Source organism: Python bivittatus, unplaced genomic scaffold, assembly GCF_059951505.1.
Source record: "Python bivittatus isolate LINGU-HERP-01145 unplaced genomic scaffold, Pbiv_v1 ctg000070_np1212, whole genome shotgun sequence".
NCBI lineage: Eukaryota > Metazoa > Chordata > Lepidosauria > Squamata > Pythonidae > Python > Python bivittatus.
In genome coordinates this window covers 15,658,497-15,684,078 of record NW_028277034.1, presented here as the reverse complement: position 1 = coordinate 15,684,078, position 25,582 = coordinate 15,658,497, and the positions used below count along the sequence as shown (strand labels likewise).

The 25,582-nt window shown below is 38.9% G+C and overlaps 1 pseudogene across 1 annotated transcript; it reads left to right on the top strand.

The window, feature by feature from the left end:
- Positions 1-645: 645 nt before the first annotated feature.
- LOC103053887 (methylsterol monooxygenase 1-like) lies at positions 646-15,672 on the top strand (annotated as a pseudogene). Its single transcript, XR_015794651.1, has 5 exons — positions 646-660; positions 7,422-7,570; positions 11,812-11,937; positions 13,131-13,285; positions 14,844-15,672. The product of XR_015794651.1 is annotated as a methylsterol monooxygenase 1-like (transcript).
- Positions 15,673-25,582: the final 9,910 nt, after the last annotated feature.

The following is a 25,582-nucleotide window of genomic DNA, read 5'->3' as shown; positions in this document are numbered from 1 at the left end:
ACTATGTAGGGTTTATGGGCTACGTAGTTGTAACAAAGTACCAAGTAGTGTACCTCTTCTCTAAGAGTTTGTAGCTAGAGATTTTGTTAAGCTTGTGTTGCTAATAAGTCTTGGATGCTACATTAAATGAGAAGATGTGTTTTTCTTTATATTTTGTATGATATTTGCATTTTATGGAATTTTGCATTTTTATCAATAAACACCAGTTAGTACATATTTTCTGACTGGATTTCTTTGGGAAACAAGAAATGGACATTGCAATGTGTTTGCTTTCATGGCAAATATTTTCCTGGAGTTTTTGCTGTGCTCTGCACAAACAGGAGTGTTTGTGATTATCACTCTGCCCGACAGGTTATGGGCCCAGGTTATGGCCAGTGGTGCTGTGCCGGCCCAGGTGTGGAGTAGTGTCCCAGCATTATGGTTCCAGGAGTGCTAGTCCCAGGAGTGTGGTCCCAGGCGTGTGCTAGCCCAGGCGTGAAATTCCAGGCTTGTTTTGCCGTGGATGCCGGTGCTGGAAGCCAGGACTGACATTCCTAAGTGACAGGAGATTTCTGGATTTATCACCCTGCTTGTGAGCATCTGGTCAACGTTTTGTTTGAAGTTTGGATTCTTTCTGTGTCAAGTGCCTGTTATAAAGAATAAAACATGGCAACGACAACGGTGAGTCTTCCGTTTGAAAGACTGAATTCAAAGAACTACCAGACATGGAGTATAAAGTTGAAATCTTTCTTCATGAAGGAAGGGCTCTGGCAAGTTGTAAACAATCCTGGGCCAGCAGCTCCTACAGATGCTGAGAGAGTTTTGCTTGACTGTGCATATGGTAATCTTATATTGGGACTTGAGTCTTCAGAACTAGTGCATGTTCGTAATTTGGAGACTGCTAATGGATGCTGGGTGGCATTGCGTGAAATCTATGCAAGACAGACTTCAGCTGCCATCGTAGGTTTGTCAAAGCAGTTGTATAACCTTAAATTGGAGCAAGGTGCTAATGTGATTGAGCATCTGAACAAGATGAAAACTTTGTTTGCTGAGTTGGCAGATCGGAATATGCAGCTTCCCGAGAATCAAAAAGCATATATAATACTTTCGAGTCTGGATGATTCGTTTGATATGCTTGTAGAAGCTGTGAATGTTTTATCACCTGCAGATCTTACTGTTGATTACCTGACAAACAGATTGCAAGAAATTCAGAGTTCAAGGGATTTACAATTACCATCAAAGAAGAGGCTTGATAACGTAAAGCAGCGCTCTTCTATTGGCACAGAGACTCCGTGCATGGTGAGGAAATGCTTTCGTTGTCAGTCTACCAAACATCTTCTAAAAGACTGTCCTATGAAAAATCAGCTTACTGAGAGTTCCAGAAAGGCTCCTTGTCGTGGAAAAGGACAATTTGTTAAAAAGCAAGCAAGCACTAGAATGGTGTCTGCCTTGATGTCTAACAGAAACAAACATTGTACTGATAAGTGGTTGTTGGACTCTGCTTGTAGTGAAATCATTGTAAACAATGAGCAGTTGTTACTGACCAAATGCAAGCCTAAAATTCAACAAGTTAACTTGGCTGATGGTTCTATAGCTAAGGTCACTATGCAAAGTAACGTGTTCATTCCTTGTTTGGGGGAAGTGGTTTCTGATGTATTTTGTGTGCCTACACTTGATTATTCTCTTCTCAGTGTCCCTGTATTAACTAAACTTGGCTATACTGTTGTATTCCAAGGTTCTGAATGCTATGTACGTAAAGAGGGAATTGAATGTGCTAGAGGGGAATTGGTTAATCAATTGTATGAAATGCTTCCTAAACAAGATGTGTTAATTGGAAGTTGCACTGGCAATGTGTCTTTGCATGATAATTGTATACATTATTATCACAGAGTGCTTGGACAGTCTGATCTTACTTGTCCTCAGGGTCAGCATTTAGAAAATGGGAAGGATAGACTGAGTCTATTGTCATTAGCAGTGGTTACTTGTGTCCTTCCAGCAGCAACTAGTAGTGAAGGCTGCCGCACACTGTATCCTGTGCCAATGACTTCAGCCAGCCGAACAGCGTCATTGAGTGTACCCGATGCTGCCATCTCTGCACTCCACAAACGCTTCTTCTCCCAGCGCTTGCAGCCTTCCCTGTTCTCATGAGCAGGGCTTGCTTATGTTTACCTTTAAACTAAGCCATGCCACACTGATGTGCCCAAAGCTTGCATATGATAATAACATATAGGGTTGCTATCAGTGTCCAGCAGAAACACAAGAAGTATCTCAGCTAGACTAACCTTCTGTTCCAATGTAAAAATACAACTCCACCAACCAACCAAAGAGCAATCTTACACAGCCCCAGAAAGTCAGAAATGTCAGGGACAAGACAATTCTTCTGGGGCAGAACGCACCCTCTGCAAGCAAGACCCATCTGCTTCACCTTTGAAGATCATCATCAGCACTTTTAATCTGTAACCAATTTTGAGAAACTGGTTGGTGACTAAATTGTCCCACATTTGGGTACGCAGTCATTAACCAGCCAAGAAAGGGCTACGCATATATGCAGTTAAAGTCTGCATCGTGAACAGCATTTTCAATACTCATATGGCCTTAGTCTCTCAATGCAGAATACTGCTACTCATTTAAAACCCAATTCTGAGGATTTCCAGAAGCTGCATTCCCAAGGCATACCACACACTGAACAGAAAGTGAAAGGAACAGAATTTTTGCTTTTTCGGAGTCCAAATTTTCTGGTCTTTCTTTCAATTTTGGGGATGTAGCCTTATTTCTTTGAATTTCATAGTGGCCTACCGAACAACATGGCCTTGTGCAATCAAATTAAAATTAAAATTAATTGTGCAATCAAATTAAAATCTGAAGCCAAATAAGTAGCTTATTTACCCTGTGAATTGAAACTTTGAAAGACCTACAGTTCACTGTTACCAGATATAACACTGCAGTTGACAGTAGAAGCAGTTGGCTGGGATTATCAATTTAGTTTACTTTTAGCTGAGTTTATTTTTGAGAGACACCTGCTGGCAATTGCTGTAGTTATCCTGCTTTCCCTTTCTGTCTCCCCCCCCCCCTTTTTTTTTAGTGAAGCTTAGCTACAGTAGAGACATATGCTGTCATGTGTTTGGAATTACACTTTTAAATTTTAAAGGACTATTGAGGTTTTTTTTTCTTTTTGGGGGGAGAGCTTTTTCCCCCTCCTTGTTCTCTTTTCTCTTCACAGTGCTACAGCTATAATTTCTGGGGGAATTTTCATAATGGCAATATGCAGAAGCCATTTGGAAACTAGAAGAACTTCTATGGAGTTTCCAGTGGAAAAGAAAGATAAAGAAAGACAAGATAAATCAATATTTGCTAGTCTTAAATTGATGATTGATGAAATGGGAGCCAAATTGACTCAGTCACTAGATGTTGAATTGGATGCTAAATTTTTGACTTTTGAAAAAAAGTTTGAATAAAAAATGGATAAGATGAATAGTTTTGTAAAACAAGTGACTATAGATATGAAACAGATGTCTGAAGAAATTAAACAAACTAATGATAGGATGGAAATTCTAGAGAATAAATCAGCAATCAGAGACTCAGAATTTGAAAGAGGGATGGATAATTTAGCTTTGCTGGAATTGAGAGAGAAAGAGTTCTGTCTGTGATTTAGAGCCTTCCCAGAGAATCCAAATGATAATATTAAGAGAAAGAGGATTCAACTCTTGGTGGAAATTTTAGACTGCGAAGAAGAAGAGAAAGGAGAGGAAATTGATAAAGTCTACTGGATTAATTCTTGTTTTGCTACAATAAAACATGTGCCAAGTGATGTTATAGTACATTTTGTTAGGAGGAGGACAAGAGATCAAGTTCTGCAACAACATTTTAAATCAAGATTGAAAATTGATAATATAGATATAATTATTCTGAAAGAAATCCCTATTAGAATTTTGCGGTAAAGAAAATACTACCCTTTCCTGATGGAGGTATTAGAGAAGATTCCATTCCATTGGCAGAAGCTGGAAGGTGTAACTTTTACTTTTCAACAGAGAAGATTTTGAATGAATACTATTCAAAAGGCTAAAGAATGTTTGCAAAAGATTAAGCGGGATTTGGAAGAGGTCCAAATGGAAATTGCAGAGAAAACAAACCAAGATTTCTGATGGGGGAGGATTTAGAGAGGGAAGATTTGGAGTTAGGTGCTACTGGTATGGACTTTTCTAGTTATTTGCTTAAAGATGGATTGTAAGTGCCTAACATGAAATGATAATGGGGCTAATTCCCCTCACAGACACAGAAATGTACTTCAGTATTTGAAAAAACTGAAACAAGATGTAGTTTTTTGCAAGAGACTCATATAAGAAACAGAGATGCAAAGTACTTAATATGTAAACATTTAGGAGAAGAATTTCTTTCAGCAGGACCAAAAAAAACCACTAGTGGAGTTGTATTATATATTAATCCCATTTAAAGCTACAACCAATAATGACTGATTAACAAGGCAGATTTGTGGGGGTGGAAATTGAACGACATGGACTTAAAACTCTATTACTGGGACTTTATGCTCCAAATGAAGATAAACAAGTGTTTATAAAAGACTTACAGAAGTTTACATATGAGAATAGGATTTTGATGGGAGATTGGAATGGTGTGGTTTCTCCACAACTAGCATCTAAGAAGAAAATTAAAACTACCCAAGATAAGATACCGACGACCTTTTTTGATTTGATGGATAATTAACTTTAGTGGATATCTGAAGACAAAAAGAGAAAAAAATGGCAATTCTAGACAACATACCTACTTTTCTGAAAGACATAGATCATTGTCAAGAATAGATATGATATGAACTTCAAAAAACTTGGCTAATAAGACAACTATGTAGAGTTAGAACCATCTAGAATTAGATTTTATCAAAACCGTTTTCTTTTTCTGATCATAACCCAGTGATTCTAAGTTTTAAAAAGAAGCCTACTACCTTCAGATGGAGATTAAAGGAGAAGTTACTACAAAAGACGGGATAGTAAAAGATTGCAAAACAATTGTTATAATTTTTTGAGGATAATTTAAATAAAGGCATGGATTTAAAAACAGTTTGGGATACAAGTAAAGCTTTTATTAGAGGCTACTTTATTCAATAAAATACTGAATTGAAAAAAAGCACAAATTAAAACACAAGCTATTTTACAGGAGATTAAGAGAAAAGAAGAATGAAAGAAATCACCAAGAAAGACTAACATTTTATATCAAACTAAATTATTACAGCAACAGCTGTCTAAGTTGACAGTAAGAGAAATTGAAACTAAAATGAATTATGTAAAACAAAGGAATTTTGAATTTGCAAACAAACCAGGAAAGTGTCTAGTCTATAAGTTAAGGAAGGAGAAAGAAAAGAGGATGATATTAAAACTCCAAGGAGGAAATATGGTTCTAACAGTTAATTTGGTTTTACAAAAAGCATTTCATCACTATGATTCCAATTAGTATAAAAGATAGGATACTTCTCTGGAAAGAATAGATGGTTTTCTAAACTTGCAAAACTTACCACAGCTTACAGATGCACAAAGACAGATAATGAATGGACCTATAACAATAATGGAAATTTCGGAAGCTATAAAAAAGATTAAACTAGGAAAAGCACCCAGGCCAGATGGATTACCAAAGTCTTACTATAAATGTTTTGAAGATGAAATTTTACAGCCACTTCAAAATACAATGAATTCTATTTTACAAGGAGATGGGATGCCACAGTCTTGGAAAGAAGCAAGTATTACTTCAATACATCAAAGAGGGACAGGACTTAAACTTAACCAAAAATTATACACCAATACCATGACTAAATGATGACTATTAGTTATTTACAACGATTTTGGCAAATAGATTAAAAATGATTTTACAAGGTTTTGTTCATGAAGGTCAGTGTGGATTTTTGCCTAAGAGACAATTAAAAGATAATGTTAGAAGAGTACCAGACATCATAGAATATCTGGAACAGCACAATGAAAAACAAGCTGCACTGTTTTTTGGGATGCAGAGAAAGTTTTTGACAATCTTAATTGGCCTTTCCTGTTTAAAGTTTTAGAAGATATGGACGTATAAACTGAGAACTTTTGCAGATGATTTAGTGCTGGTTTTAAAAGATCCTCTGAAAGGGATAGAGATATTAATGAGAAAATTAAAAGAAATTGGTGCACTAGCTGAATTTAATGTTAACAAACAAAAAACATGAAGATACAAGACCAAATAGAATTGATGAATAAAGCAGGTTTTAAGATTGAGAAAAAGATAAAATATTTGGGTGTTAATCTGACAAATATGAACTGTATGCTGTTCCAGAATAATTATGTTAAGACATGGAACAAAATTAAGAACGGTATGTTAAGATGGGAGAAATTACAACTATCATTGTTAGGAAGAATTTCTGTCCTACAAATGAACGTCTATCTTAGGGTGTATTTTTTGTTTCAGACAATACCGATTGTGACTACTGATTTACCAGAAAAGTCTGTACTGTACATCTTGAAACGGTGGGCAGTCCTTTTTCTGAGTGAAAGCAGACACATACATTGTTCTTGCCCACAGAAGACTTTACTGAAACCAGAGCTTTAACTAGACTTGTTGGTGGAATATATTGTATGAGTTATTTGTTGAACAGTCACTAATACTTGTATTGATTAAAGTGCATTACAAGAAATCTCACCTAAAATTATTAGCCTATGTCTCAGCCAAGAACAAATAAAATCAGGGAGCATTTCCCTGATTTAAAAAAAAAAATGGTTCACTTACTCATACCCAAACTGCCTCATTTCAGGAATGCACTATACACAAAATACCAGTGGAGGATTCTTCTAAACTGTTAGTTTATTTGGGATGGCCATCCACTGTTATTTCTTCAGAGAGGCTTCAGTCTCCTTCCTCTTTAGCTCCCTTGTCATCCTTCAGTGCCTAATGGCTTTTTTCCACCTGGAATTGTGGAAGGATTCAGTAATGTTTTATTTATACACACATGCACACACACACACACACACAGATATGTATTATAGCGGTTTTATTACATTTTGCAGGGTAATATATGGAACCCAAGTGAAGCAACTTGCTTTGCTGCAGTCCTGTGCATATTTACCATGGAGAAAGTCCCACTGACCACAGTGGCAGTTAAACTCCTAAGGAAACATGCCTAGCATTGCACTTTTAAGAGAACCCTATGAATGGGCAGTAATTCTCTCGTCTTGGTAACTGGAACGAACATAGGCATGTGGGGTGGGGGCAAGGAGAAAACGTGCATCCTCCACCCTTTACATGTAGGAGACATTGTAACACAAGTACAGAAGTGCAAAACCTATGTTGCGATACATGTTTTGTGATATTGATATCATGTAGTTGGGAACAGAGGCCTGTGGGAAAGATGTAATTAATTTCTAATATGCATTGTTTAATTATTTTTTCTTTCTTTGCTGCTGTTATAGGATAGACCAGAAACACGGGAAGGACAATGGAAATGTTTCAAACAACTTATGTTCAATCACTGTGCTATTCAGCTGCCTCTGATATGTGGTACCTATTATTTCACAGAATATTTTAATATTCCCTATGACTGGGAAAGCATGCCAAGATGGTAAGTAATATCCAGTTGTTTTTCACTATTAATTTGTTTGTTAAAATATGTATTTTCACAGATTAAAAAAAATGTAAGTACTATGCTGATGAAGGACTGGGTTTTGGGGGAAATTTCTAGAATTCTCACCCAAAATGCTTTCTACTTTCTGGTTTAGTAGTTTCAAACTGATTAAAAATACAATGGCAAGAGAGTGAAGCCTTAATTTAATAGACTAGTTGCAGGGAAGCAGTGTCCTAATTGTCTGTTAAATTATGGCAACGTTCTGCAGATTTTGTCATTTCTTTATTCTACAAAACAAAAACAAATGGAATAGGTTATAAAAGATTTCCTTTATGCATGATGTGAATGGAAGCCTAAGAGTTACGTTAAACATAATGGAAACTGCACCATATGTCACTTCTATGTTTCCTATCTTTCTTGAGCAATGATTTATTTTGCTTTGCTTGTTGCTCCAAGAGGGAAAAAAATTATTTATTTATTTATTTATTTTTTATTAAAAAAGAAAGAAAAAAATACATAAAAGTGTTTTAACATAAAAGTGAAAAAATAACAAAAAGAAAAAAAATATCATTATAACAGTAAACAGTTAGAATTCTATATATGCTTATCTAATACAACTATTAGTCAAGTACATATATATTTCTAATAGAGTTATATGACTATCATTTTTTTTAACCCAGTGTATTTTGTATAAATGAGTCCCATATTTCATTATACTTGTCCATACAAAGTCTACGTCTGTAGGCGATCCACTCATAAATAGCAAGTGCAATCAGGTCTTCAAGCCATTGAATAAATGGGGCCATGCATTTATCTTTCTAATGCTGCAACATCAGTCTTTTGACCATAGTAAGGGCATGGAGAATCCATTTACATTGTCTGGTTGTCAAGTTCCATGTACTAGGTATATAGTTCAAAAGAATGTTATCCTCTGAAAAGTTTAGCTTCTGTTGCACAATCATATTTATATACTGTAGTCCACTACTTTCTCCCAAAACTTAATAAGTGTATGACATTGTAAAAATATATGCTTTAAAGAGGCATTGTCCTTATTACATCTCCAACAAAATGTTGTTTTTGACAATCCTTTTCTATACAGATGTACAGTCGTGTGAAAGAGAAAGTACACCCTATTTGAGTTCTATGGTTTTATGTATCAGGACATAATAAAAATCGTCTGGTCCTTAGCAGTTCTCAAAAGTAAGTAAATACAACCTCAGATGAACAACAACACATGACTTATTACACCATGTCATCATTTATTTTGCAAAAAGAAAGCCAAAATGGAGAAGCCATGTGTGAAAAACTAAGTACACCCTTCCTGCTTCCATAGGTATGAAGAGGCTAAGTAGCAGCCAGGTGCTGCTAATCAAATGTCCTTGATCAATTAATCATCAGCAAGTGTGACTACTTCTATAAAAGCCGACATTTTAGGAGTTTGCTGGTCTTGAGCACTGAGATGTGTGTCAACACAATGCCAAAGAGTAAAGACATCAACAGTGATCTTAGAGAAGCAATTGTTGCTGCCCATCAATCTGGGAAGGGTTCTAAGGCCATTTCCAAACAATTTAAAGTCCATCATTCTACAGTGAGGAAGATGATTCACAAGTGGAAAACATTTAATACAGTTGCCAGTCTTCCCAGGAGTGGACATCCCAGCAAATACACCCCAAGGTCAGACTGCGCAATGCTCAGAGAAATTGCAAAAAATCCAAGAATGACAGACTCTACAGGCCTCAGCATGCTAAATGTTAAAGTTCATATCAGTACAATTAGAAAAAGACTGAACAAGTATGGTTTGTTTTGAAGGGTTGCCAGGAGAAAGCCTCTTGTCTCTAAAAAGAACATGGCAGCATGGCTTAGGTTTGCAAAGTTGCATCTGAACAAATCACAAGAGTTCTGGAACATTGTCCTTTGGACAGGTGAGACCAAAATGGAGATGTTTGGCCGTAATGTACAGTGCCACGTTTAGCGAAAACCAAACACAGCATATTGGCACAAACATCTCATACCAACCGTCAAGCATGGTGGTGGAGGGGTGATGATTTGGGCTTGTTTTGCAGCCACAAGACCTGGGCACCTTGCAGTCAGTGAGTCAACCATGAACTCCTCTGTATACCAAAGTATTCTAGAGTCAAATGTGAGGCCATCTGTCCGACAGCTAAAGCTTGGCCAACATTAGGTCATGCAACAGAACAGTGATCCCAAGCACACCAGCAAATCTACAACAGAATGGCTGAAAAAGAAAAGAATCAAAGTGTTGCAATGGGCCAGTCAAAGTCCAGACCTCACCCTGATTGAAATGCTGTGGTGGGACCTCAAGAGAGCTGTGCATAAACAAATGCCCACAAACCTCAATGAACTGAAGCAATGTTGTAAAGAAGAGCAGGCCAAAATTCCTCAACAACGATGTGAGAGACTGATAAAGTCATACAGAAAATGATTACTTCAAGTTATTGCTGCTAAAGGTGGTTCTACAAGCTATTGAATCATAGGGTGTACTTAGTTTTTCACACATGGCTTCTCCATTTTGGCTTTCTTTTTGTAAAATAAATGATGACATGTTGTAATATGTCATGTGTTGTTGTTCATCGAAGGTTGTATTTACATACTTTTGAGAACTGCTAAGGACCGGATGATTTTTATTATGTCCTGATACGTAAAACCATAGAACTCAAAGAGGGTGTACTTTCTTTTTCACACGACTGTAGTGGAGTCCAATACATCCTAAATATTATTTTTGTTGTATAAATCATAGTTTGAGATCCACTGACACCCTTGCTATAGAAGTTAAGACATTCTCCCATTGTCTAGGCAATATAGAAACCTCTAATTCTTATTCTACTCATCCCTTAGCATCTGTATATCAAACCGATTTGATAAAAAATACCTATACAGACTAATAGTAGATTGTTTTTTTTTTTAGTTTTAAAAGATTTAACAAGTTGTTCTAATATCTCAGGTGTCTCAGAAGCTGCTGGTCCAAACAATGTTGTTAACAAATGTTGAAAGTGTAAATATTGCCATTGGATTACATCTCATAGATGATGTTTATGTCTTAACACAACATATGTTAAAATTCACCTTCATCATCTATCAGTTGGTCCAAAATCAATACCCCTGCTTCCTTCCAATTTTTCCATATCACTATTTTTTCCCAATTTTTAAAGCTGGGTTTCCCCATAAAGTCAATTTGGCATGGGAAAAAGGGTCAAATCTTTTCTTATTAGCCATTATGTTCCATAGTTTTTTAATTGTCGAAATTCTTTTCACAGATATTAGAGGTTTGGCGTATTTCAATCCTAATACTGTCCATCCGACCAAAGGTGTTATATATATATATATTTTTAATCTATCTGTCTATCTATCTATCTATCAAATTTCTCCCCCACCCATCTCCCCCAAATGGGGGAACTCTGGGCGACCCACACAGAACATTAAAAACATAAATATATATCAATACATAAAACATCAATTTAAAAACATTTCTTAAAAAGGGAAAGGAGAATCCAAGAAAATGAAAAAATCTGAAGACAGGAGGCCTCTATGGGGCTAGCCATCCCCATGCTTGAGGTATTCCCTCCCCACCCCAGGCCAAGAGGCAGAACCAGGTCTTCAAAGCCCTACGGAAGGCCAGGAGTGAAGGGGCCAATCGCACCTCTGGGGGCAGAATGTTCCAAAGAGTGGGAGCTACTGCAGAGAAGGCCCGCCTTCTGGACCCCGCTAATCGAAATTCTTTTACTGAGAGGGTCTGAAGCATGCCCCTCTGTGTGATCGGGTGGGACGGGTTGAAGTCATAGGGGAGAGGCAGTCCCTTAGGTAACCTGGTCCCATGTAGGGCTTTATATACATTCCAAAGTTGCCCAAATCAGTAAATTAACACCACTTGTTGGATTCCAGTGTTTAATACTTGACAATAGGTAAGCATGATGATATGGCTCCAGATTTGGAAGAACGAATCCTCCCAGATTGATAATTCCATTTTCCGTAAAGGTATTCTCAAAATTAAAGAACCCCATAGAAATTTTCTAAACAAAGAATTTATTTTCTGAAAATATTTTCCAGGTATAAAAGCTAGAATTCCTCTCAGAATATAAATGAATCTGAGAATAATGAAAGAGGGGGAAAAAATCTTAATAAAAGTTCTGTGTATGTTAAATGTGTCAGGTTTCTAGTCTGGGTCCCTGGATAGGTTGTACTAATCTATAAGTCTCTCAAAACCTAATTTTCTTTTAAAGGTTTGTGATAGTTGCCCAGTGTTTTGCTTGTGCTGTGATTGAGGATACCTGGCATTATTCCTGCATCGACTCCTTCATCACAAGAGAATATATAAATACACCCACAAAGTACATCATGAATATGTTGTATGTAATGCCTTAAATTTTTGGATTACGTGGTTAAGCTATAATCTTATACGTACTTACCGGTAAGAAAGTTCTGTTGAGCAGAGTACAGCAGTGCTCCCAGAAAAACATTTGCCCAAGAAAAAAAAAATACACACCAGGATGAGAGGTTTGCAGACTGCAATGTCCATATCTTGTTCTCCAAAGAAACTCAGCCAGAAAATATATACTATCTGGTTGTTTATTGATAAAAATGCAAAACTTCATAATATACAAGTTGTATACAAAATATAGGAAAAAACGCTTCTTCTCATATATTCAGCATCCAAGACTTATCCACAAACATAAAGTCTCTAGCCAAAAACTCTCAGGAAGAGGTACACTACTTGGTTATTAGTTACAACTACATAACCCATAAAACTACATAATTATATGGTGGCTAATGCTCTACTGCAACTGCAGGGCTGGGCATACTAATGCTCCAGTTATACTGGCACTCCATACCCCCCCACTGGGTAACTGGCATACACACGCCAATAGGTGGCAGTAATTAGCAGTATACATGCACAACACACAATCACAAGTTGTTTTGTTTACATACAGTAAGCTACATAAGCTAGACATAATATTGTTATACAGATAATGGGATGAATTTCTTCCCATGAAAAAATCCTGACAAGTTCAGCCTTTGAAATTGCAGTGATACATTTCAACCAGGTTCATTAAACATTGTAATATAATTGAACATTAGATGCATTTCACAGGATGGGCATATCTTTCCTTCTATAGTGGTAGTAGCTTCAAATCATGTAAAACATTTTTCTATTGTCAACCTTCTTTGAATAACTGATTTCTGTTCTGAAATTACAATAAGAAATTTAGGGAACTTCACTGAATACACATTATATAAGTTTGCTGATCTGTAGAATCTTCTTAGCGTGCCTTTAAATCATACAGTATTCACGGTTCTATAGCACCCACTGCCTTAAGGAACTGTCAGGAGTTAATAGTAGCAAATATTCTTCCATTTAGAAATGAATTCAATTTATTCAGTTCTCATTTCCTGAAAGTAAGTGTGAGTCCAAGGTTAATGTATGAGGGAAGAAAATCTCCTGGAACAATATGGTCATATTGAAGCATAGATATGAAATATTTTCTTCAATATTTTCTTCACACACATATCCACACAATTTTTTGTTAATGCTTTTCCTTAGGCACCATTTGGGATGCAAGCTGAATGTGTACATCCTCTAGAAACTATAATCCTTGGAACTGGATTTTTCCTTGGAATAATGGTCTTCTGTAATCACATGATTTTGCTGTGGGCATGGTTAATTTGTCATTTGATTCAGACCATTGATGCTCACAGGTAATCTTTTGTTACTTAGTTATGATTCTTTCTGCTCACATTCAGAAATTTAGAATTATTATTACATTAGCTTTTATCTTCTGTGTGTGTCTGTGTGTCTGTGTGTCTGTGTCTGTATGCATGGATGCATGTATATATGTGTACTGTATATGAAACAATGTATGGAGAAAATATTTTAAACCAGTCCTTAAAGTGTAACTGTTAAGAACTCCCTGAAAATGATCTTTTTTTTTAGGAATTTTCATTTAAGGCTGATAATGCTATGCTTATTTATCTGGGAGTAAGTTTTCACTGAAATTAGTGATTCTGTATTTGATTAAATATTCTTAGGATTGGTTTGCACATAAGTATTTGGAGAAATAGTCACTTCTCAGTGAAAAGCTTGTACATTCTTCAGTTATTCTTTGGTCAAAAAGGTTCTCACTACTTAAATTGAAAGTACTTTCAGTACTTTCTGCATTCAGGACAATTGCATATCCTCATCAATGTCAGCAGAAGCTTCGAGAATATATATTTTCACACTGAAATATAATAATAATAGGAATAGGAATAGGAATAAGAATAGGAATAGGAATAATAATAATAATAATAATAATAATAATAATAATAATAATAAAAAAAAATGTATATGCCACCTGACTCCCAGCAACTCTGGGCAATTTACAAATTGCTAAGAACATTTAAAACAAGAAAAACACACAAAGCAAAAAAGAGCAAAGAGGGTAGAGATAACATACCTGGATGGGATGAAAAAGAAAAGGGGGCTCAGTCACACTGGTCAAAGGCCTGGGTGAAGCGACAGGACTTCAGGGCCCTTTGAGACACCAGTAGGGTGGGGCCATTCAAATCTTGGGGGGAACCTCTTTCCAGAGGGCAGGTGCTGGTGCAGAGAAGGCACTCTGCCGGGGTCCCGATAGATGGCATTGTTTAATCGATGGAACTTGAAGCGCGTCAATCCTGCCAGATCAGATTGGCTGGGCAGGTACTGTGGGAGAAAATGAATAAGAATGAGAAAAACTCATACTTGACTGGGGTGTGAATGTGTATGGAGCATAATCACCACATAGTAAATTGTAATCGTATGTTCCTTACCTCTTCTCAGAGTTGAAGAGAAGTGAATTCAATATTTTATTCCTCTGCTTGTTATAATGGTGACAGTCTTTGAATAAGCACATATTCAGGATGGATGGATGGATGGATGGATGGATGGATGGATGGATGGATGGATGGATAGATAGATAGATAGATAGATAGATAGATAGATAGATAGATAGATAGATAGATAGATAAAACTTATTTAGTGGACCAGTACAGAAATAAGAAATATTCTGTAATACTTTCCAAAAGATGAATTTTAGAAGAGTCAAAGCCATGCTGATTCTGAAATAAGTAAATATCTAAAGCCTCAGTCAGATATTCATTTACCCACTGAAATCATTGGGACTTCCTTCCAAATAGACAGAGGATTCCATTTGAAATTATTAGCACAAATTTTTTAAAAAATGTGAGAAATGGCTTCAGGTTATTAAAATTTGCATTCTATTATTTTTCTTTTTAGTGGCTATGATATTCCTTTGAATCCTTTAAATTTGTTGCCTTTTACGCTGGGGCTCGCTTTCATGACTTCCATCATATGAACGTCACTGGCAATTACTCCTCAACATTCACATGGTGGGATAAACTCTTTGGTACTGATTCGCAATATAAGTCTCACACAGAGAAAGGGAAGAAACAGGAACGCACAGTGGAAAAGAAGATGGAATAAGTCTCCCATTTGCAACACTGTTTGCAGCATCCAAGAGACAAATGGCTCCCATCTTACTTTTGATTAAAACTAGAAAACTTAACACATATTACAATTCAAAGCAAAATACAGCTTTTAACAAACCGCCAAGCTTGGGTATGCAGCAGGAAAAAATGTTCATTGATGCATTTTCCAAATGATTGTGCTTTTTCTATCCTGTACTTAAGTCAAACAGATACAGTATATATTGAAGAAAATATTAAATATGACCTATACTTGAAACTATGTAAAAAACAGGATGTACATTAAAATTGAAGTGAGTTTTTTTTAAAATTAATGTCAACACTAAAGTTTAAAAAGAGCAGTCAGCATTGGGATCACTAAATAATCCCAATTTCCTAATTAGATGTAAAAAAAGTAGATTGAAGAAAACATCTTAATTTGCTACAAAATATTTTTACTTGGTTTTAAAGAAATTATTGTAATCTCTATTACACATAACTGTAAATTACTGATGTGATTATTAAGATAGTTTGTCTTATGGGTGGCGGCTGATTTTTCTCAAGCTTCCTCTACAGCAAATAAAATGATATTGAGGTCTGGGCTATTATTTTCTGGTTCCTTTTTATAACTTTTCAAGCAAAATAAATCCAGTAACGATTTCTGACTAATAGTTGCAGGTGCGTATTCTTAAACATTGAGCATCTATACAGTATCTATACCAGCTTTCTTAGAAGTTATAGTAATCGTGGACTGAAAAAGCACCATGTCCACAGCAACCATTTTGCTTTCTGCCACTATGCAATGGCAGCTGCTGATAATTAGGGAATGAGGCCACTGAAATTCAGCAGTGGAGACCGTAGATGATGATGTACAACTTCCAATCTGTCACATACAGTCAAAACTATCTCTAGATAAGTTCATGGTGGAACTGTAGGAACTTTCCTTATACAGTGGAACCTTGGTTTACGAACTTAATTCGTTCCATGAATCTGGTTGCAGCCCGAATTGGTCGCAACCCGAAGCAAATTTCCCCATAAGGTTCAATGTAATTACCGTTAATCCGTTCTGGTGTGGAGGACAGGGAGATGGCTATTGCTTGGAGGGAGAGTCCCCCTCCTTACGACCATGTGTCAGAGGCGGAAAATGGCCACGGACCACGTGTCAGGTGCAGAAAAATGGCCGCAGACCACGTGTTGGGCAGAAAAATGGCCGCGGACCACATGTCAGGGGCGGAAAAATGGCCGCGGACCACGTGTCAGGGGCGGAAAAATGGCCGTGGACCACGTGTCAGGGGCGGAAAAATGGCCGTGGACCACGTGTCAGGGCCGGAAAATGGCCGCGGACCACGTTTCAGGGGCAGAAAAATGGCCGCGGACTGTGTCACGGGAGGGAAAATGGCCGCGTATCCTGTTCGTACCCCGAGGCGGAGTTCACAAACTGAAGCAAAATTTTGCGGCCGGAGCTGGTCGTAACCTGAAAAGTTCGTTAACAGAAGCGTTCGTAACCCGAGGTTCCACTGTATGTTATATTGGATACTTGTTGGCCTTCCTGACTTAGTGTAACGATCTGCTACCCGCTGATCCCAAATCCATCTGCTTGTAACAGTTTCTCATTCTTTCTCCCCCCGCCCCTTTTACAATGGCAGAATCGCAGCATGTAAAAAGCAATTTCTAAACTAGCCATCATAACAATCTACTATTAAATCTTGCGAGGATTCTGAGATGCTGCCCCTCCACAAGTGAGGATGTCAGTCAGATGACTCATATTCTTCACCCTAAAAAACAAAAAGAAAAGGAAAACATGATACGATAACAATGGCAAGTGTTAAGGCTTTGTAAGATAAGCATTATAGAATTTTTTAACTAAATCTAGAGCCTTTACATGTTTATTGTCAACCCAGCCAGTGATTTAGGAAAATGTTTCCACTGAATTAAAAACTGAATCTCCCCTCTATGTTTTCTACTGTCCAGTATTTCTTTAACTTCAAAATGTTGTTCTCCTTCAACCATCATTGGCTTAGATGGCAATGGGGAGGAATGCCATTGAGATGACTCTTAGTAGGGTTTAAGTAGGTCATAGTGGAAGACTGGATGGATTCTTTTAAATGTAGCAGGCATCTGCAATCGTACTGAGACTGGATGAATCACTTTATCAATAACAAAAGGACCTACGAACTTGGGAGCAAGCTTTTTCGAAGGTTGTAATGATTTAAGATGCTTGGTAGACAAAAGAACCTTTTCGCCTACTTCCCAGTCTTTCTCTGGGGTTCTCTTAGCATCTGCAAATTTTTTGTACATTGCTCTGGCCTCCTTCAATGATGCAGCAATCTGAGGCCACACTTGCGTCATTTGTTGGACCCATTCATCAACTGAAGTGACTTGAGTGGACTCTTTAGGTAGTTCCAGGATGGGTACAAAGTCCTGTCCTGTAGCTATTTTAAAAGGGGTGAGGCCAGTGCTTTGGTGCACCGCATTATGATAAGCCACTTCAGCAAAAGGTAACAGCTCATCCCAATTGTCTTGTTGGTAGTTAATGAAACATCTCAAATACTGTTCTAGTACTGAGTTCAGACGTTCACAGGATCCTGACGTCTGGCGGTGGTACCCCAAACTCAAACCTTGCGATGCCCCCAGTAGTTTTAGGAACGCCCTCCAGAACGTGGCGGTGAACTAGACCCCACAATCCGAAATTACTCGTTCTGGGACACCATGAGCTCAGTAGACGTGTTGTATAAATAGCTTAGCCAGTTTGGGGGCTGATGGAAGGGATTGGCATGCCACAAAATGGGCTTGTTTGGAAAAAAGGTCTGTAACTACCCAGATGACTGTCTTTTTGTTGCTTTCAGGCAAGTCTACAATAAAGTCCATGGAAATTTGCTTCCAAGGAGTCTGGGTTTGCCACTGTCTGTAGAAGCCCCATTGGTTTGCCCCCTCTCCTCTTGGCCATTGCACATGTGGGGCATGTAGCTACATATTCCCCTACATCTTTTCTCATAGTTGGCCACCAAAATTGACACCTGAGTAGATGTAAAGTTTTCACTAAGCCAAAGTGACCAGCTGTTTTGCTGTCGTGACCTCTTTGCAAGACCCACTTCCTAGCGTCTGTGGGGACATACAGCTTATCTTGCCACCACCATGCCCCCTGATTGTTTGCTAGCAATTGGCTATTTTTTTTAAACCAGTCATCCTGGGCAATCTGGGCATTTAATTTTTTCAATAATTCTCCTTCTGGTTGTTCTTCACCCCTTTTTCTCTGAGCTCTTGTGACCACTCTTAAGGCTGCTTGGGCACATGGAATTACAGGAGCGACCACTTCTTCTTGCTTGCTGTTGTGTTGAGGCAATCAAGACAGGGCGTCCGCCAGGAAATTTTTTCCCCCAGGAATGTACTTCAGGGAGAAGTTAAATCGATGAAAATATTGTGGCCATCTCATTTGCTTGGGAGACAGTTTCCTCGATGCAGTCAAAGCCTCTAGATTTTTGTGATCAGCCCAAATTTCAAAGGGATGGGGTGATCCCTCCAACAAGTATCTCCGGCAAACTAAAGCCCAGCACACTGCAAACGCCTCCTTTTCCCACACCAACCAGCGTCTTTCAGTTTCCGAAAATTTCTGGGATATGTACACACATGGAAATAGCTCTCCCGCCCCTCCTTTCTGCAACAGCACAGCTCCCACTGCCACATCCAAAGCATCTGCCTGGATGACAAATGGCTGTTCTGGATCAGGGTGCTTTAAGATCGGTTCAGCCATAAATAGTTGCATTAAACCTTGAAATGCTTCCTGGCACTCCTTAGTCCAGGCCAAGGGGGCTCCAGGTTTAGAGGCCTTTGCCTTATCCTTGCCCTTGGTTTTCAACAAGTGGGAGGGCTACTTGGGCAAAGTTGGGTATGAACTGCCGATAGAAGTTAGCAAAGCCCAGGAAACGTTGAAATTGTCGCCTGGTTTTGGGAGCCTCCCAACCCGTGATGTCCCTCACCTTGACCGGGTCCATTTCAATTCCCTGATGTGAAATTCTATACTCCAAATAGTCAATTTGCTGTTTATGAAATTCGCATTTGGAGAGCTTGGCATACAATTGTGCCTCCAGTAGCTTTTTTAGTACTTTCCTGACTAATTGTACATGCTGCTCCATGGTTTCAGTATAAATCAAGATATCCAGATAAACCAACACCCCCTGGTACAAATCCTCTTGTAACACCTCATTTATGAGTTGCATAAACACCCCCGCTGCTCCTTTTAATCCGAACAGCATTATTTCATAACGGAAGCACCCCAGTGGGCAGTTGAAGGCAGTTTTCCATTGATCTCCTTCACAGATTCGCACCCTGAAGTAAGCATCCCTTAAATCCAGCTTCGTGAAAAATTTCCCTTTGGATAAATGGGCTAACAGGTCTTTCATTAAGGGGAGTGGGTACCGGTTGCCTGTAGAAATGGCATTTAGGCCCCGATAATCTCTACATAAACATAAAGAGCCATCCTTCTTTTCCCTTAAAAGCACTGATGCAGCAATTTGAGAATGCGTAGGTACAATAAAGCCCCTCTTTAGATTCTTATCAATGAACTCCCGCAAGGCTTCCAACTCTTTGGGTGTCATAGTGTACATTTTCTTCCTTTGGAATTTAGCCCCAGGCTCAATCTCTATAGCACAGTCACTGACGCGATGGGAGGGGTAGCTGATCTGACTCCTGTTCGCTAAACATCTCCTGCAGGTCACGGTATTGCTTGGGAATCTGAGTTGCAGCCTCCACTGCCTTTTCCCTACTCACAGCGCCCATCTCTCCCTCTGACAACGTCTCGGTAATTCCTTCAACTTCAACTCCCCCCTCCTTCGGGAAACACAAAATCTTTTCCTCCCAGTTTACTTCTGGGTTCTTCCTTTTTAACCAGTTCATGCCCAGAAACACTGGGTTGGATGCCATGGGAGTTACTAGGAATTTAATAGTCTCTCTATGGTCTCCCATAATCAGCTCGAGCTCTTCAGTACGATATTCCACCGGACCTCCCCCCGCTGGGGATCCGTCCAGCTAGGTAAAAATCACAGGGGTTTTGAGTCTCTTTAAGTGCAGTCCCAAACCCCGGGCAATGGCAGGATTAATCAAATTACGAGAGCAGCCAGAGTCTATCAGCACCCATATCTCCGCCCTCCGATTCATCCTCACCACTCTTAGTTCCACCCAAACTTTAATAGGACTCACCCCCATCTCTTTACTCTCCGAGTCCTCCCGTGAACTACTTTCTTTCTCTGGAAGAGCGGCCACCTGTCAGAGAGAGAGCGGAGCTAACAACTTCTGGGTTTTGCCACCGCCGTGCGTTGCCGCTCCAGCGCCCGCCTTGCTGCCGACAGCCGCCAACTGTTTCTTGCCAGGCTTCAAAGACTTTGGCCCCTTCTGCTCCATTTTTTTACCTCCCAGTTCCGGCTTCGCTTTAGGGCACGCCACGGCAAAGTGCCCCAGCTCCCCGCAGTTGAAACAGATGTGACGGCTCCGGCTACTTTCCGGCATGCTGGTCTTCTCCTTGGGAGCTGCCTTCTTTGTTCCGGGTAAGGGCGGAAGTCAGGTTCTCGCTTCTACTGTGCGCCATTGCTCTTCCACCTCGCCGGCCATAGCGACCCATCCATTAAAGGTTTTGGGGTAACCCCAGCACATCACATGCTGCAGTAAATCGGGATGCAAGCCTCTCTGGAAGAACTCAATTAGGAGCTCCTCAGGCACGTCAAGCAGCCTTTGTGCCAAACCCCTGAATTTGTAGGTGAACTCGGATACCGACTTGGACCCCTGCTTCAGCCTTTCCAGGTCGCATCGTGCTTTCAGCACCACCCATGAGTCTTCAAAGCGCGTGCAGAGAGCCGCCATGAAATCCTCTAATTTCCTTAAAGCCTGATCCTTCTCCTGGTGCAGGCCAACCACCCATTCGGCTGCCGTGCCTTCAAAAAAACTGGACACGTAAGAGACCTTCTCCTCCTCGCTGTGGAACAATCCACCATAGCCCTCCATGTAGATCCGAACCTGAGTGATGAAGCAAGCAAGCTGCTCAGCATCTCCTCTGAATTTCATGGAGCTGCCCCGCTGCTGTATCAGGCTCTTTTTGGCTCTGCTAGGTGGGAGATCCTCCTCCTCCTCGCTGGAGGCCTCTCCCTCAGCTGATTGCTCCACCGCCTCCGTTCCTCCTGGTGAAGCCACTGACTCTCGTGTAGGGAGCGTAAATCCTCCTCCAAGCAGTTGATCCACCGTGGCCCTTAACGCTCGCACATCATCGGATAGGGACCCCATCTGCCCTTTCAGTTTTCCCATGCGGTCTTTCATTGAAGGGCCTTGGCCCTTTGTCGCCGTTGCCCTCGCCTCCACTCCAATTTGGCGCGATGATTGCACCAGCTCCTCCTGGGTTACCACCTTAACTTCCAACGGAGGAGGATGCAGCCTCTCTTCCTCTTCCTCAATGACATCATCAGCCATCCTGTTGCGCGGTAGTTCCCGGTCAACGTGAGGCTTTGGACTCTCTGCAGGGCAAGCTCCCTGGTGGAAGTCTTCACTGGGAATCTTAGCAAAATGTAACAATCTGCCACCCACTGATCCCAAATCCAGTAACTTTCCTTGCAACCAGTATTGATTCAAAAGAAAGTTCATTTATTGAGAACAAGTGTACAGTTCCAAAGGATTGCGAAGACTGAGCCTAAGCGTGCCAAAAGTTGTTTTTCTTACTTTTCCCCCCTACACCCCCCTTAGCTCCTGGTCTCCTGATTCCCTTGCTGGTACAACCTTGAGCATACCAGCGCCTGTGACAAGGAGCCATCTGCTTCAAACGGTTTCTCATTCCTTCTCCCCCCACCTTTTACAATGGTAGAACCGCAGCATGTAAAAAGCAATTTCTAAGCAAGCCATCATAACAATCTACTATTAAATCTTGGGAGGATTCTGACACTTAGTATGGAAAAGGCTAAATATGTAGAACCTGCTTAATCTGGACTCTAGCTTTAGAGAGCCATAGAATTTCCCCTCAAGTCATCTACATCTGCTGTACAGATTGGGCGGAGTACAGACAATGAAGTCGTGCAGCTTTGAGGCAGTGAGAAGTGTGTAAGTGCCAGCCTTTTCCACTTCTGATGTCCCCTCAAAGTAATGCTTGTTTTGCTTTTCTAACTGAATACAATAAAAGTGATTTACCATTTAACACAGTATACGTATAAAAGAGGCTCCTGGGAACATGTTTTATTTACACAAAGAAATAAAGTGAAGGCAAAATCTAAATTTGAATACAATGGGATTGGCTAGGGTAACTGCATTTTCTTGCAAGAGTTGCCTTAAGGTTTTGAACTACATGTGTTCAAAACCTTAAGGCAACATGTAGTTCCCCCCCACACCAGACCTTTTAGGCTTTATTTTTATTTAATTTGTATTGTGTTTTTATTTTGTTTCTGTTTAGTCGGGTAGATAGGAGAATCAGCCCAATGTACTCCACAGAGATGAATCCCTCTGTGTCACTACACCTTACAACCTTACAACCAGAAACCCAGCTCTGCACATTTAGGTAGAATTGTGCTACAGTAATGTTGAGGCCGCAGATTAAAGACATTGATGTCCAATTAGGTCTGGCATCTCTTCTCAAGAACATACTCCAAAGCATCTTGTTCACCTCCACAGACCTGCTAGATACCGAAGTCAGATTACATTCCCTAAATATAAGAGGGCCTTTTCCTTGGTTTGATTTGATGCCCATCATGCTGCAGTTAGAAACTATAAAACACAATTTATTATATTGGCTTTTTTATGCTGGTAGATGGTCGGAGTTGATAACCCGACACTGAAACATATTTTCTGGTCATTCTGATCAATTTTACTTGCAATTATTATTCTCAGACTATGACTCTAAATGTAGCTAAATTCTGCCACATCATATGCAAAATGCACAGCTGACTGATTGACATGCCAGTTAATTTTACTATTTCTTTTTTGTATGTAACCAATTCCATACTATTGAGTTTAAATGCACAATGGAAAAATAGAAAATAAAAATAACACACATAGCAGCTGGGCATAATCTAACAATCATCCACATACCCAGCAAACAGGCTGTGGTAAGTTTTGCAAGTTTAGATAACCATCTATTCTTTCCAGAGAAGTATCCTATCTTTTATACTAATTGGAATCATAGTGATGAAAGCCTTTTTGTAAAGCCAGATTATCTATTAGAACCATATTTCCTCCTTGGAGTTTTAATATCATCCTCTTTTCTTTCTCTTTCCTTAACTTATAGGCTAGCCACTTTCCTGGTTTGTTTGCAAATTCAAAATTCCTTTGTTTTACATAATTCATTTTAGTTTCAATTTCTCTTACTGTCAACTTAGACAGCTGTTGCTGTAATAATTTAGTTTGATATAAAATGTTAGTCTTTCTTGGTGATTTCTTTCATTCTTCTTTTCTCTTAATCTCCTGTAAAATAGCTTGTGTTTTTATTTGTGCTTTTTTTGAATTCAGTATTTTATTGAATTAAGTAACCTCTAATAAAAGCTTTACTTGTATCCCAAACTGTTTTTAAATCCGTGCCTTTATTTAAATTATTCTCAAAAAATATAACAATTTTTTTTTGCAATCTTTTACTATCCCGTCTTTTTGTAGTAACTTCTCCTTTAATCTCCATCTGAAGGTAGTAGGCTTCTTTTTAAGACTCAGAATCACTGGGTTATGATCAGAAAAAGAAAATGGTTTTGGTAAAAACTAATATTACATGGTTCTCACTCTACATGGTTGTCTTATTAGCTAGGTTTTTTGAAGTTCATATCATATCTATTCTTGACAATGATCTATGTCTTTCAGAAAAGTAGGTATGTTCTCTAGAATTGCCATTTTTTTCTCTTTTTGTCTTCAGATATCCACTAAAGTGCATTATCCATCAAATCAAAAAAGGTCGTCGGTGTCTTATCTTGGGTAGTTTTAATTTTCTTCTTAGATTCTAGTTGTGGAGAAACCACACCATTCCAATCTCCCATCAAAATCCAATTCTCATATGTAAACTTCTGTAAGTCTTTTATAAACACTTGCTTTATCTTCATTTGGAGCATAAAGTCCCAGTAATAGAGTTTTAAGTCCATGTCGTTCAATTTCCACCCCCCCAAACCTGCCTTGTTAATCAGTCATTATTGGTTGTAGCCTTAAATGGGATTAATACATAATACAACTCCACTAGTGGGTTTTTTTGGTCCTGCTGAAAGAAATTCTTCTCCTAAATGTTTACATATTAAGTACTTTGCATCTCTGTTTCTTATATGAGTCTCTTGCAAAAAACTACATCTTGTTTCAGTTTTTTCAAATACTGAAGTACATTTCTGTGTCTGTGAGGGGAATTAGCCCCATTATTATTCCATGTTAGGCACTTACAATCCGTCTTTAAGCAAATAACTTAGAAAAGTCCATACCAGTAGCACCTAACTCCGAATCTTCCCTCTCTAACTCCTCCCCCCATCAGAAATCTTGGTCTGTTTTCTCTGCAATTTCCATTTGGACCTCTTCCAAATCCCCCTTAATCTTTTGCAAACATTCTTTAGCCTTTTGAACAATATTCATTTGAAATCTTCTCTGTTGAAAAGGAAAAGTTACACCTTCCAGCTTCTGCCAATGGAATGGAATCTTCTCTAATACCTCCTTTTGGAAAGGGTAGTCTTTTCTTTACCGCAAAATTCTAATAGGGATTTCTTTCAGAATAATTATATCTATATTGTCAATTTTCAATTTTGATTTAAAATGTTGTTGCAGAACCTGATCTCTTGTCCTCTCCTAACAAAATGTACTATAAGATCACTTGGCACATGTTTTATTGTAACAAAACAAGAATTAATCCAGTAGGCTTTATCAATTTCCTCTCCTTTCTCTTCTTCTTCGCAGTCTAAAAGTTCCACCGACAGTTGAATCCTCTTTCTCTTAATATTATCATTTGGATTCTCTGGGAAGGCTCTAAATCACAGACAGAACTCTTTCTCTCTCAATTCCAACAAAGCCAAATTATCCATCCCTCTTTCAAATTCTGAGTCTCTGATTGCTGATTTATTCTCTAGAATTTCCATCGTATCATTAGTTTTCTGAATTTCTTCAGACATCTGTTTCATATCTACAGTCACTTGTTTTACAAAACTATTCATCTTATCCATTTTTTATTCAAACCTTTTTTCAAAAGTCAAAAATTTAGCATCCAATTCAACATCTAGTGACTGAGTCAATTTGGCTCCCATTTCATCAATCATCAGTTTAAGACTAGCAGATATTGATTTATCTTGTCTTTCTTTATCTTTCTTTTCCACTGGAAACTCCATAGAAGTTCTTCTAGTTTCCAAATGGCTTCTGCATATTGCCATTATGAAAATTCCCCCAGAAATTATAGCTGTAGCACTGTGAAGAGAAAAGAGAACAAGGAGGGGGAAAAAGCTCCCCCCCAAAAAAGGAAAAAAACCCTCAATAGTCCTTTAAAATTTAAAAGTGTAATTCCAAACACATGACAGCAGATGTCTCTACTGTAGCTAAGCTTCACTAAAAAAAGGGGGGGGGCGGCAGAAAGGGAAAGGA